Consider the following 15386-nt stretch of genomic DNA (forward strand, 5'->3'; position numbering starts at 1 on the left):
TGGATATTCTCATTTCTGTTTGTATGGCCCATCTTTTCTTTTTTTTTTTTTTTTTTTTTTTTTTCCCTAGTAAATAACCTTGAACTGGGTTCTTTAGATAATACCAGGGATATACAGGGAGGTTGTGGGACAGCTATTGAGCTTTCCTGAGTCAGCTACTTCTTCAGACGCTGGGAGTGGGATACAGCTTCAGATTAAGACACCTGAACGTAGGTCTGTCCTTGTAGATGCCAGCTTGTGAGCTAGATGTCTAAATGCCTGTTAGATGTATTGGGTGTCTTAGGATGTCTGAAGTGGTGCTAGACATTTATATTTAGGGAACCATGTCCCCTTGCTACCTAGATATTGCTAATGAATGTTCAGATGCTTACAAGTAGGCACATATATTTACATATCCTAATCTGAAATTGAATATCAGATACATTGTTGTTCTTTGGTTTTGGCTGCTTCCATCCCACCCTGGTATGGAAGGATCTCTCTTGCTCAGCCTTTCCCTAAAGCTGTTTCTTCAGGCCTGCACTGGGTAGAAAGGCAAGGCAGTAAACTGAGGTTATGAACTGATGATCATTTATGATGATTCATTGCTTTTCAGCTGCTTGTCGCTGGCTGGGGGGCTGAGACAGTGGGAGGAGAGCATATGGGCACTGTGAGGCCACTGCTGTGCTAAAGCACACCAGATTTGCTTTAACCAGTCGAGGGATTAGCAGTTCATGCTCAGAATTACAGTATCTCTGGCAAGAGGAGGATAATTGATTGAAGTATGCCAATTTGCCTGCAAGGAATTGTCTTAACATATCACTAAGTGATGCAGTTAAATGTTTTCTCTCTTCTGCATTTGCATCTGCCTCTTGGTTCCTCTTCTCCACCCATCTCGTGGGAACTGAGGGCTAGCATGGACCAGCTGAACCATTCTGGCAGTGTTTCCTCCTGATTGCTCTCCTTCATGTTTGCCTTGGCAATGGGACTGAGGGTCTTGTCCTAACCTGGGCCTTGTGTGTAACCAAGCACTTGCTTGGCACTCAAAAGAGAGTCAGCACTGTGCAAGCACATGGGCAGTTATGATGCTGGCGGTGAAAAATCAGTCTAACTAATGCTAGAAATAAGTTACTAATAGTTAAACTTCTCCTCTTGCCAGCGTCTCCTCCCTTAGAAGCTCACTGAATCACGCTGTCCAAAGCCAGGAGGAGCCATTTCACCACCCACTGTGACATGCTGAGCTTCACAGGCCATCTATTTCTGCTCAGTTAATCCTGCACTGACCCAGCTAAGCTGTGCATGGCTCAAGCACAGCTTCCTGCACCCAGCCGTGACCTGAAGGGCAGGTCCAGGCAGTGCAGACATCCCGCTGGTCCTCCTGAGAAATACCTCCCCTTCCCTGTGGTGATATGCCCAGGTCTCCATGGGTTTTACCCATCATTAATGCCTGAGAAGCTGAGCTGGCCGAGCAGAGGCTTTGTCATGGGGCAATGCCTTATTGCCAGCCTCTCCAAGAAACAGAAATGTGTGGAAAGGGTGGATAAAAGAGCATCCAGGAGAGGAATATTTTCATGCATGCTATACATCTTCTAGCCTAGATGATGCTTTCAGCCTCCTGCCAAAATCTGCTTAACACGTTGCACTAAATTTCGGCTCCCAGACTGCAAAAAGTCTCACTCTCGGATGCTATTACCGTCTCCTCCACAGTGAAACGTTCTGCATGATTTAGTTGGCAAAGCACTGAGAAAGAATACTACAGGTTGGGACAAGCTTTATTCCAGAGTTTACCTATCTGAAATGATTAATGCGTGTTTAATAACTTCAAAGATTTCCCATCTCTTCAGAAGGAGGGGGTTTCTTCAAAGCTTTCAGACAGAGAATCTCCCTTTCGAATTGATGAAGGCATGGTCCCAGTGGAGATTTTACATTGCCAGTATGTACTCCTTCAAAGATTTCATTGTTGGCATGCTGTATTTGAAGATTTCCTGCCCTCTGTTATCCATTCATTTCATTTTTCAAAAAAGAAAAAGAAAAAGAACAAAAAAATCATATCATTGGGGTCCCCTTCAAAGCAATTTCATGTCAGACCCCTGAACCCTGGAGAGGAACAGTGTACACCAAATTCAGGGGTTTGCTGTAGTGTAATTAGCATCTCTGAGGAAAAGAGCTGCCCTTTCCTAGAAGATTTGTTTTTCTTACTGGGAACTGTCTTTGATGTGCTTTGATTCAACTGCCAGATCATTTTTCAGATTAAATGCTGAACAATAAGTAATTCTTCAGCGAGTTCTTCATTCAACTGGAAGGATTTTGGATAGACACCCACTCATAAGTCTAGAAGGATTTAAAGGTGCTTGCAAGAATATCAGAGTGAAAACTTCCAGGATTTTTAGAAGCAAAAGAAAATACTTATCACATGGAGTTGCTAGGACTGTAGGAACAGTGACTAACTTTTTGTTTCCTAGTTGTTTGTGGAAAGAGATGTACAATAATATATTAACTCCTGGAATGTGTATTTTAAAAGTTTGCAAGGACTGCAAAAATTTATAGCTGCTTCACTTGCACTACTCAGTCCTATCAATATAGTATAAAGTAGATCTGAGAAAGATATAATTCTTCTAATGGTTTAATCAATTTACGAACACTACTTTTACTCCTATTTTCCCCTGTGTAATAAATTGTTAATTAGTGTATGTCAGAAACACATGAAAAAAAAAAGTCCCAGCCTGTATAGGCTGCTGAGAAAATGAGGTTATTTCTGAAACTGTACGTAAATCTGTGCAAACTGGTAGAGCTGAGATTCCAAAGCATACTTAGTGGTGTCCACATCCCAAACAAACAGTAGTGCTCTGCTGTTTTGAATGCCTATTCTTTCTAGTTGTCCTTTGTTTTGCCCAGTGAGTGCATTCATCAGCTCTTCATGGCTCAGTAATTCATGAAATTCTCTTTCCATTAAAAATAAATACTGCATTTTATATCCTTGAGATGGACCCCATATTTGATTGTCTTTTCTATGGCAGTGTATATTGAAAACTATAAAATTATAATACAACTATTAATCCGCTGTATCTGCTTGTACCTAATTTTTATTAAAAATATATTGTGCTCCAGCTGGCTCATAAATTACAATGCGGTTGAAAAGGCTCCAGTTGGATTACTTCTGAAGGAGAACATATTGAAATAAAGAAAGGCTTACTGATTAATATTTTGACTTTATATACAGTGTTAGTAAGGTAGCAGCTTGATTACCACAGAAAAGAATTTGTAGTTAACTGTATTGCAGATCTGGTGAATGTAACAATGTGAAACTTGTGGAAAGTGGCATTTACCAAAGAAACCACATTATCATCACTGATCAAATCTTCCATGTCATCTTCTCCTTTTATGAATGACATAAAAAACCTACTTTGTTTCAACAGTAAATTAATACATTTATAGGAATGTGACAGAATCTGGAATCGCATACCATCTGTTCTCTGTCTCTCAAGTGCTACCACTGATTGTTTTTGATAGCCCTTCTAAAAAATGCCTAGAAATAGCTGAAATAGCTTTGTCTTTAGTTTTAATACCATGAGAAGCAAAACTGCTTAATTATGTCTCATTTGGGAAGTAATGGGAAAGGAGAAATGAGGATATTTGGCTTAGAAACAACTAGGGGCTTCCTTTCCCTTTTTGTATGCTTAACAGTCAACACAATTTTAGGGCTAAAATTTCTACATTAAAAAACACCCCATAGAACTCAGTGAGTGAACTGAGACATTTCAGCCGAAAGCTGAATTATTGCAATTCGTATTTGCTCCCTAAGACTGAAAACGAGTTAAATTCACACTATGCACCCAGTTGTTAAACTGGAGGCAGTGACTGCTCATGGATGGCAGAAGCTCAATGAAAAAATGAGTTGCTTTCTATAGGCAAATGGGCACACAGGCACTTGGACTACAGCCCCCATGAGGACCGGTAGCTCCATTTCCAGCCTGAAACATTTTAATTTCAGACTTTTTTTTTTTTTTTTCCCCCATTAAAAAAGCTTAGTTTCCAAAAGCGCACTTTGCCTTTTTTTGTCTGTCTCACATCTCTCATTCTTTCTCACATATGCACACCAGGCTATGCCCCTTTTTAATCGATAAGATGATAGAGAAGGTGAATTTTCTCTTACATTTGTGAGTTAAATGAGAATAAAGCCCCTTTATTGTCTGTACTTTGTTCCTGAAGTTTTGCCAACAATAATGTTGGCTTTATGAGCTGTGTAGGATTGAAGATGTTATCATGGTGTCAGACCACATACCAAGATGCAGGGCTGCATATGTTTTTAATTTTCCAGTTATTTGTCTTGTCCTTTTTGGTCAGCCAAAGGCTCATAAGAACACCATCAAGCAATGAAAAAGAAATGGAGTATTGGAAACAGCAGTGGCAGCTGCATAACATAGAAAGAAAAGATTACTTTACGGCTGCCTTCCACAATTTTCTGGGCCAGCCATACAAGGAGATTTACATATGCTCTCTTAAGATGTCAGTGTAAGAACATAAGCATTATCCTTGATGTACCATAATGCTGACTGACAAGATATACACATGATAAGACTACTTTAGAGAGTAAAGTGGTATTCCTTTTGATCACAGGTATTTACAGTCATATGTAAAACCCAATTCATTCCCTTCTTTATCTGATAGCAAAGAGGCAGGACACAGGATTTAATACAGAATGATTACTGGGTAGTAAAATAAATAAAAATAACCAGAGGGATTTTGATGCCCTGCAGTATACACAAGCTTTCTGCTCACTGGGATAGACAGGCTCCCAAAGATTTGGTTGATCCGTACACATGGCACCTGGATGAGACACCCCACACAGAGTATGGCCTCGTATCACATCTGAGCTTGAAAAAAGTCATTTATTTGCATTTGTGGGTATTTTCCATTTTTTTATTCATTATATTCCTTTTTTACAGGCAATTCCTCTGCAGTTTCAGTCCTTGGTTGCTAAAAGTGTCTGAGCAATAGCTGACTAAGGCATCTTCACTCACATCTGTGCAAAGTTCTTTCTAGTTCTGAGACTAGGCAAAAGGAGAGCAAACAGACATGTATCGATTAATATGAGACACCGTCACTACAGCAAATCCAACTGAGGGATGCTATTGGAGGAAAACATTAAGAAAATAACTCCAATGATGGGAACCTTTGGTTTTTCATTCCTTTCAGAATTTTCACTCCAGTGCCTCCCTCCTGGCTTTACTTTGCTTTCTTTCTCTGGCCAAAAGAGGAACACAAGGCACTGAGACCACATCTCCTGTGAGGCAAGACAGTTACAAGTACAGACTGAAATTTCTTGGATTTCTAAGGAAAAAAGAAGGAAGGGCATCCCACACCAAGAGGATACATCTTGGGGGTTTAAAATTCACACTAAATTAAATTTTTAATTTTTAAATGTTTAATTTTCTTGAAATTGAGAATTTGTCTCAATTAATAAAAAGGGGACTAGCTTTACTGAAAAATACTGTTTCACAAAAATTCTAGGGATGGTAATGATACAATCAGCTGAGGAAATTCCCACCGAAGTCTTGTGGGGGTGCCCATGTTCATTATTTACAGAGAAATTACTATGTTCCTTAAGAAAAATAGCACTCGTAACTCTCTGTGATGGGACAGTATTAGTGAACCACAAAGCTGAAGACTGACTGTGGAAGTAGGACTTAAGTTAGGATTAACTTCACATCAGAAGGGTCTTGCTGGGGAAAGATGCTAAAAGAACCCCAAACACTTCCCATCCATCCAGTAAAGAGTTAGCAGGGATCAGTGCTTTCTAGTGATCTCTCATCTTCATAAGCCAGCAAAGCAATGGCACAGATACAGGTCTTGGGATTTATATACCTCTTTGTCCAATTTATACTTCCTGGACATTGCCAAAGGGTCTGTCTTGTCCAGTCACCACATGCCGAACAATGACACCAGACCAGTGCCTCAGGGGGCTGAACTGTATTAAAGAAGCACCAACACAAGTTTCTTCAGCATAATCCACAAGACCCACTCAGCAGCATCATCCTGCAGGCAAGTGTGCTGCCTAACATTTGCTAGTGCTGGGATTTCAGGCAGTTTGAATTATCAGGCAAACTGAATTATCTCCAGTACTGTGTGACTTGTGTTGGGGACACTCATTCTTCCTCTCCCCAAAACAGCTCCTCCTTTTACAGCAGTCAGAAAGCAAGGCCAGAAGTTCCCTGTGTTTGATGCCTTTTGACATATCCAAGCTTGCAAATGGGCAATGAAATATGGCACCTGCAGGAATCTGTAGCAGTATTAAAAAGGGTGAAATATTAAACAGGGGAAAGAAAACAGGAGCTATGTACCTTAATTATTTCTTTACTAAAAAATGCCCTAAGGAATTTCAAGCACACAGTTCTAGATCTGTGGATGAACAATCCCTAAGTATGGTGGGTGAGCAATCCCTACATATACACTGGTGCCCCTTCAGTCTTGTGATTGACCATTTCAGTGATTCACAAACTATACACTCATGGGATGGGCCGTGCTAACTCTGAAGGAGCCTTTTGCTGTGTGATCTGCAGTTAGTGGGTCTCTAGGAGATTTTGGAACTGTACCTTTTAATTCATGTTATTGTGCTTTGAAGGTGCGCAAAGGCTCAGCACACTTAGACGCACCTCAGAGCTTCCTCAAAACACCTTGGGCTCTGTCCTATACACATCGATTGATGGAGCCATTAAGACTTGAATGGACGAACAGTAATGATTCCATTTGGACCGATCCAATTTCAATGACATTGTCTCATACCATTCCATTAACATTGGAGCTGTTACAACCTCAGTGACAGATTATTATTTCTTTTAAAAAAGGAAAAGGAAATTAACACAATATATTGAATTGCACTGAATTGAGACAATAAATAATGGAATGTACCAGACACTAACCTCTCCTTTCTGTAATTCCAGGAGGAAAAATAGACATATTTACCACAAAGTTGATGACATATCTAGCACTTACCTTAAAATATGTGGCAAATACTTATAACTTATGGGTAGAATTATGAAACTGGCTAGATCTCATATTGGCTGCAATATAACTTCAGGTGTAGAATTAGACAGTATGTATCTATCTATATCTATCTAACAACGGTCATTGCTATAGTCACTGAGCAAAACACACTGCTAAGTAAGTGCTTTGTAATGGAAGAAATGAATTTAAAGAGCTAAGTTTTTCAGAAGGCACAGTAGGTCCAGTGGCAAAATGAAGTGTGACCCACCACACCCTACATTAATATACTAGGCTGATATTTGCATGGACAGAGGAAGGGATGGCATGTGGAAGTGTAGGCAGAAACCTTCCTCTTCCTCCAGGGCTACCTGAGGGCATAATCTAAGTAGCTCTATTATTTGTCTAAAAGGATTTGTTTTGACTAAGATTTCTATTGCAGATCACAGTCTCTGCCAGATCCCCACCCTTGATTCATCTGATCATGAGGGGAATTTGCATAGCTGCACTTCTATTAAACAGTATTCGGTCAGTTTGTACTGTCTGAAGAATAGCACATTATTCCTTAAATTGGCTTACTGGATTCAGCTTCAGAATGAGTGTCATGATCTTTGAAGATGCTATTCATAGTAGTTATTACCACTGGATATTCAGCACCTCAAGACACATTTTTGAATGCACAAACACACTCTGGAGGTTAATGTAAGGATACCAAGAGAAATCATGTTAAGAAGTTGTGCCTTCCATCTCCATGATATTGTCCACTCCTTAATTCTGGCTAGCATAGAAAGATAACATAGGCATATAATGCAGGCCACACAGATGAGAGAATGTGCAAAGGGAACACTTTCAAAAGTGGATTGAAAAATGAGCTAGCAGTGAATTTGCAAATCCACTTCTTGCATACTCTTTTGAAAATGTGTCTTGTTTGCATTTCCTTTCAGCAAAGTTTCCATGGTTTTCTAGCCATTTTGAATAATTCCTGTGCATGTGTGGTGTGGTAGTTTGCTATCTATCTATTGTATTCATAGATGGGAAGGCTGTTTGTTCTTCTTCTGCAAGCCCCTTGTTTCCAGTTTGCAATGCTGCGGGCATCAGTGGCTCTGTTGCAATTCCCTGTCATTTGCAGTAAGCAAAGTGAAGAGATTAGACAGAGGAAGCACAAGGGCCCTTTCTACAGCATTCAGGTGAGTTCAAGACCCCTTACTGATTCTTCCCATTCATTTTACCCTTACATAAACCCCTGTGTCTTCAGTGGAGATAACCCAGTTTACTGCAGTATCAGAAAACAGATAATCAGATGTGGCTTTTGGCAATGCCTGACAGCACCAGGTCTGATGGAAATGTGACATTCCAGCCACTGAAGGAACCCACCAGCTTTTTCAAGACTTTCTTGGCAATAAATTTGCTGATTGAATGAGTGTGTCCATACTTTGCTCAGTAGTTCATACGAGCCTTGAGTGTTTGACTCAATACTTTTTTGCACAGATTTTCTTTATGCTTATTAAGCTCAGTTTTATGTTAACAGGGCACAGGATTTTTTTTTTTTTTGCAACCACTTGTTCTTGTGAGTAATTGCTTAGCGATTTTTTATCTATGTCTTTCCTGCCCTAATCTGAAGCCCTAGAACAATTAAAATTAGTGAATTCCAGATCTTGTCACTTATCTCACATGCACATGTATCTGATATAAAAAGCCTGCTCACCAATGCTTTCCCTTGTCAGGCTGGTGGATGCTTACAGAGATTTCCTCTGAAAATGTCTCTCTTTTGAATTTAACCTTTCTGTAGCTGAAGCCACAGTCCATTCAGCTTCTCACAATGCCAGAAGAGTTGCACACACTGAAAGTGCATCTATCTGAAATGTAATTAGGCTTATAATGGGAAGTGAGTTTCAGCTTTAATTAAGATGAGAGAACTTCTTTTCTCTCGAATCTTGCAGGACTGCTCTGAGCAGGTCTGCCTATCTATATGTGAATCTGTTTCCCTTTGTTTGCTTTAAATACGCACAGAGTCTGCACACAATTGTAGGTACCAGAGGGAAAATTTTTGTTGGATATAGTGACACAAGGAAAGCAGACATGTTCCCTACTCCCATGTCTGGCATCCCCTAGACTGTCCCTGAAGTGGAGTGAAACACCTTTAATCCTGTTTCATGAAGTCCCTGCTGTGCAGACAAGAGCATGTGTGGCAGGATGGGGCAAGGAAAGAGCATAATGGGAGAAGTGATGGCAATTTTGGTGGAATTAAACTGCTGTTGACTATGAGGTGTTAACACAAAGCTTAATAGCAACTGCCTGGTATTTTGCAAGAGCAAAGCTTGATCCTGAGAGGAAAAAACCCAATAATGCAGAGTTACCACCCTCTCTTCAACCTGCACATATCTGCAGTTTTATCTTCATCTTTTCTACAGATTCATCTCTGCAGCTGTGGAAATAATTAAAATAACTGGAATGCTTGTGAATGGCTGCTTTCATCATATTGTCTGTAGGCTGTAGATGAGTCTTACCACAGGGAGAGCAGTGGGGTTAGTGTTGGCTGTAGCTCTGCAAAGCCTTTCTTTGTAATATTCACCTTTTGATATTCTTAAACTGCCTTTGTAGATCCACTGTTGTTGTTTCGTAATCTCGGGAGCAGTTCATTGCACACTAAGACCCTTTTTTTCATCCTCTTCAGGTACTACAAGTAGCAATGGGACTTTTCCACGACACCATCCCTTAATTCACACAGTGGAGGAATTTTATTTTACTGTAACATTTCTGTTTCATAGGTTAGCTGATTAATTTGTAACATTATCATGATACAGGAACTAGCACTAAAAAAACCTCTAGCAACAGAAATAAAAAATTCCAAGCATGCAGAGAGATGACACACTGAGTTCTGGTCAGCAGGGATCTTCACAAACTCTCCTTGCCTTGAGGGAAAAAGAGGGATTCACTATTTTCACTTTCCCTTGTGATCTGACACCATATGGCTCCTGCCAGCAAAGGCTTCCCTCGAACGGCTCAAGAAGGCTTGTGTTCTGGTCCAAGCACTAAGCTTGTGTTTATTTATAAACGCTCATAAATCACTTCGATTTCAAAGAATTTTTGTACAAATACCAGATTTTTTAATGAGATTTTGATACAATAAGAATCTGAATTTCATTTTAGATCACTTCAAAAGGAGGAGCTTTGTAAGATATCCTATTAGCTTTAGAGAGCTTGGGGTATGTGTGGGTTTTTATGTATTTGTAAAGTTGACTTTGTAGTTGGTTTTGTGTTCAAACACAGGGGAAGGAGGAAAATAATCAGGTTCCATTGGTGTAACCTATCAGTTTAAAATGGTATCTTTTCTTCCACTTAAAAAGAAATTGGCATATTCATTTATACATATTGTTAATTATCTTCACTCCGGTGATCTAAGTATTTCTCACAGCTAAATGACTGCAGCATCTTGAATTAAAAAAAAAAATAGAAAAGGAAAAAAGGCATGCACAAAACATAATGAGATTCCCATGAGTTTAAAAACGTATCTGTATATTCTGGGCTTCTACAAAGCCATGTAAATGAAAGAAATATTAAAAAAAAAAAAGAAAATTCCTTGCCTTAAAGATGCACACAGACATAAAAACTTATTCCCCATGGAAATTGTGCTTTTAAATGACATTTCACTTTTATGAACAGTTTTATTACAAAATAGATTTCCTGCAGCTAATTTCATCAGTTGTCCCACTCGGCTGCTACTTTCCACTGCCTCTCTAACTTCTTGTTATCTAAGTAAGGGTACATTAATTGCTATATGATGTAAGAGAGCTGGCTGCATGCCAGAGCCCTAAGCAGGGAGGCATTGTGCCTAGCAGGTCTCACTGAAGATGCCTGCACCCAGCTGACTGTGGTAGCAGTATTTAAGCAATATTTCCATGTGATGGATTAAGTGTCATTGATGGATGTGGGTAATGGTATCTCCTGAGTGTCATTTTAACAAGACATATGTGTTGTTGAATGTATTTCACAAGTCTTTGTAATAATGCATTAGTCTCACTGAGAAGGAATAAGTGATTAGTAGTACTAATTAGAAAGTTCTTGGAGACAGACTTTGGTTGATAAAGTACGGTGTGAGCTTTCAGTCTTTAACAATAATACAATGAGTTCAAGGTAAAATCAATCTAGGAGGGTGATTGCACAGATGACATTAAAAATTTTACATTCCTTATTAATATATTGATTTGCATTCTAAATTAATTGATGGCATTTAATAAAGAAGAAAAAGAAGAAAGGAATTTTTTTTCGATTATATTTGCTGTGTGAGTGATGTGTCGTTCAGTTTCAGAGTGAGGAGTTTAATCTTCTGCTATCTGCAGCAAGAACTGTATTTATGGAAAAAGAAAAAGAGAGAGCACAAGAGAGGGAATTACCTAGTGCCTGAGAAAGCTCATTATCTTGGATCTGGGTGGGCTGGGAAGCCTTTCACAAACATTGCCAGTAATTTCTTTTCTTTCTGCGTGGCAAAAGTGAAGAAGAAATCAATTTCTCATTCTGCAATTTCCATTTCCAATTACCAAAGCTGGAGGAATCTTGGGAATGGATGAGAAATGGATAATATTTATGGTTCCATTCAAAATGTTCACCCATCTGGACCAGCCCTCGCTGGGAAATAACCCTGAACCCAGCCATCAGGAGACCACATGCTGTCTTCGCAGAATTGGGCTAGAGGCAATAGCTAAGTCTCTCTACCTTCAATCCCACAAGTTAGTGTCGAGTGGCTCAACAACCATTTAATTCCATTAAATCACATCACAGCAGGGGCAGTAGCTGGAGCCCCTGCACAGAAGGAAGGGAAGTCTGGATATATGGAACCATCCAGCTACAAAGTCATTTTGTCTCATTCCAGTTCTTGCCTGAGCTTGCTGTATGACAGCCCTTAAACCTTTTGTTTTGCAGAGTTGGTAACATCTGTATGTCCCTATTCTTCTCTTGCCACTCCAATGAACAGCTATTCCTGCACTGAAATTGGGGATAGCAGACAAGGCGGTATTTTAGGTCAATGCCTCTGCTGAAAAAAATGCTCCTTTCAAGCAATAAAAAGGTGTCAGGATCCTCAGGATGGAGATGTGTCACAAGGAAACACTGCATGGTGGAGCTCTGCATTAGCACACGTGCTCAGTGTGCCTAAGTCAGTGACTGTCACTGGAGAAGTGCTCTCACGCTGTATTCTTATGGACTTGCACTGCTGATTGATTGGTATATGCTGTAGCAGAAACACAGATGAGTAGCATACAGTTCTGATATATTTTGCTTCATCTTCTTCACTGACCAAAAACATCCCTTTGTGAAGTTGCTCAGTTATTAACTCCACCCCAAAGGGAACAACCCTGACACTCAGCCACAGGGGAGATGGTTTCTGCGCCAGCTGCCTGCAGAATGCAAAGCAGAGCAGGACACAGCAGCAAAGGTGTGTGGGATGTACATTGTGCGAAGGGAAGGAAGGGTTACAGCCCAGGGCTGAGCAATTTACCTGCCTAGAGATGTCTGTGGAGAAGCTGCCTGTGCTCCCCGAGTGCACTGTTTGTGTGTCCTGTGGGTTAGGCAAAGAAGATGAATCTGCCAAAGTGTAATATGACTGTCAGAAACACCAGATATTCAGGCAGGATTAAATTCTTTTAGACTCTGGGTGCAGAGCCATGATCATCATCAGTAGGAAGGGAGTGTGCACACCATGGGGTAGACCTCTGCTGAGAAGCAGTCTCCAAGCAGCACATAGTTCATTGCACCTCAGAGAATCCTTCATTGTGAATTGCAGGTGCATAATTTTCAGCTACTTAAGTACAAACAGTAGAAGAAATCAGAGGCTTCCCATTGCCTGAAGGAAGGATGCAGGCAGGTTTAGAGGTAAGTACAACTCCTGCTAGCACTGATGCGTGGTGCTAAGGGAGGCCATCTGCAGCACTGTGTCACCTCACTTCAAGCCTTTGGCATCTGGGATCTGGTCTGTGACTTCGTATCTATCTTCTTCAATGTTGCTACCCAAGCTACTGAGACATGCTTTTAGAGAGACATCTGTCGTGGTTTAACCCCAGCCAGCAACTAAGCACCACGCAGCCGCTCGCTCACTCCCCACCAGTGGGATGGGGGAGAGAATCAGAAGGGTAAAAGGGAGGAAACTCGTGGGTTGAGATAAGAACAGTTTAATAATTGAAGTAAAATAAATTAGAACAGTTAAATAGGCAAAGCAAAAACCGTGCACGCAAACAAAACAGAACAAGGAATTCATTCACTACTTCCCATCGGCAGGCAGGTGTTCAGCCATCCCCAGGAAAGCAGGGCTCCATCACGCATAACGGTTACTTGGGAAGACAAACGCCATCATGCCCAATGTCCCCCCCTTCCTTCTTCTTCCCCCAGCTTATATATACTGAGCATGATGTCATATGGTATGGAATAGCCCTTGGGCCAGTCTGGGCCAGCCCTCCCCCTGGCTGTGCCCCCTCCCAGCTTCTTGTGCCCCCGGCAGAGCAGGGGAAGCTGAAAAGTCGTTGACCAGTGTGAGCGCCACTTAGCACCTATTCAGAGACAGCTTAGCACTACTTAGCAAGAACCAAAGCATCAGTGTATCATCATCGACATTGTTCTCATCCTAAACCCAAAACACAGCCTCATACCGGCTACCAAGACGAAAATTAACTCTATCCCAGCTGAAACCAGGACAACATCTATCCACTGAGTCTTACCTATGCTCTTTTTGCTTCCTAAAACACAGTTAGATGCACAGATACAGTGTCAAAAACATCTTTATTTGTGATATAAATATTCTTTTGCAAGGTTATACTGCATATGCAGCTTGGGACTAATCTTAAAGAAAGGCCTCTTCTATCTGTTCCTCCTAGATGTTCCCTTTTCTCCTTTGTCCTGTTGGACTCAGTTTGAGAACTGTTGTATTGAACTATTATTTGAATTGTTCTTCAAGATTTGGAGAGGGGTACATCATACATGTGCCAAGTGATAACAGCTCATTTGTGACCTCCACGATACCAGATGTGCCATAGCTCCATGTTCAAGTAATTGCACAGCAAGCCAATGTAACCTACCTTCAGACAACACGGACACATTGAAGGGAACACATAAGCTGCAGGTAAAGTGGCCTTCAGGTGTGCTTCCTTCCCATGGAAACAAGTCTGGGATCTGATGCAACCTCAGATCTCAGCCTGAAACAGAGTTGGGATGCGGTGGAGAGAGGCACCACATGTGGGAGCTTGTAAGCTCACTGACAGGTCTTACAGGCAGAGCAAGGTATGCTTAAAAGAGCTGCTTCTCTGTATACTAGCAGAAGTTGCCACATTAAAACATAAAGGTTGTGAGACTAGTGCCTGCCTCTCCCTCCTGCCTCCCCCTCTTGCCTCCTCCCCAAAAGGGATACAAAAGGGATACGAGACTCTCTCTGGTGTCTTTTATACATGCCTATCACATGCATTAGGCTCACATTCAGTCCTTCAAATCATCTGCCTACAGAGTGGAATCAATGGACAACTTTCTGCTCCTTAGGCAAAACCATGTGTTTTGGGATAGGATCTCTCTTAAGCTTCTCTGTGTTGATGGAGGCTTCACAGAATAGCATGTATCACCTACTGAGGTCAAACAAGCTGGAGAAGCTCTCAGCAGCACAGGACATCTGGGTTTATGAGGAGGAAAGTGGTAGACTGGGAAAACAGGTGTCCAGAACTGAAGCTGAGCCTTTTAAGAATTCCATTTTTAGCAGATGCTCAGGACTGAGTTCTGCTGATTGATAATTAGCAGGATGGGCATGAGAAACTTGCTCTGGCCGTGAGCACCTTTTGAAGATTCTGCATTTCTGATGAGTTATTCAGATCATTTTGAGAGGAGAATTTTTCTTTTCACTGGTAAAAAAAAAAAAAAAAAAGGAAGCAGATGGTTTCTACTGAAAAAAAAAAAAAAAAACCACACCGAAAAACATCTGCTCAGAGATTTCCCTGAGAATTTTTGTAGCCTGTCCCCTGAGTGTCTGACTGCAGACCTGGCACACTCCGATTTTGATGTCTGAAGTTTATGGCATAGCAAGGCACAGAGGTTTAACAACTCATTCTGTATGTGCTAGGGAGAAATTAAAGACTGCACCCTGCAAGGAAGAAACAGGGTCAGTAAATGTTAGCAAACCCTCTTAAGAAGGCCAAGTCAGAACTGAAAGCCCCTCTTTAATCAAAAGATTTCTCCAAATCTTGTCTTGTCCTGAAGATTAGAGACAAGTAAAAACTCTCCAAGGAATTATTTTTTTTAACTAGCATTCTGCTAAATTTTGGATGCCAGCCCATGCTTAAAAATTAGGCAGCTAATTTCAAGTATCTTTTCAGACACCTTTGCGAGAAATAGAGCTGTTTACAGGAACACATGTGCATGGGAGGCCTTATTAAAGGAAGAAAAGTATGTTTTTACAAATA

This window comes from Platalea leucorodia (genome assembly GCF_965183815.1).
Source record: "Platalea leucorodia genome assembly, chromosome: 7".
Classification (NCBI taxonomy): Eukaryota; Metazoa; Chordata; class Aves; order Pelecaniformes; family Threskiornithidae; genus Platalea; species Platalea leucorodia.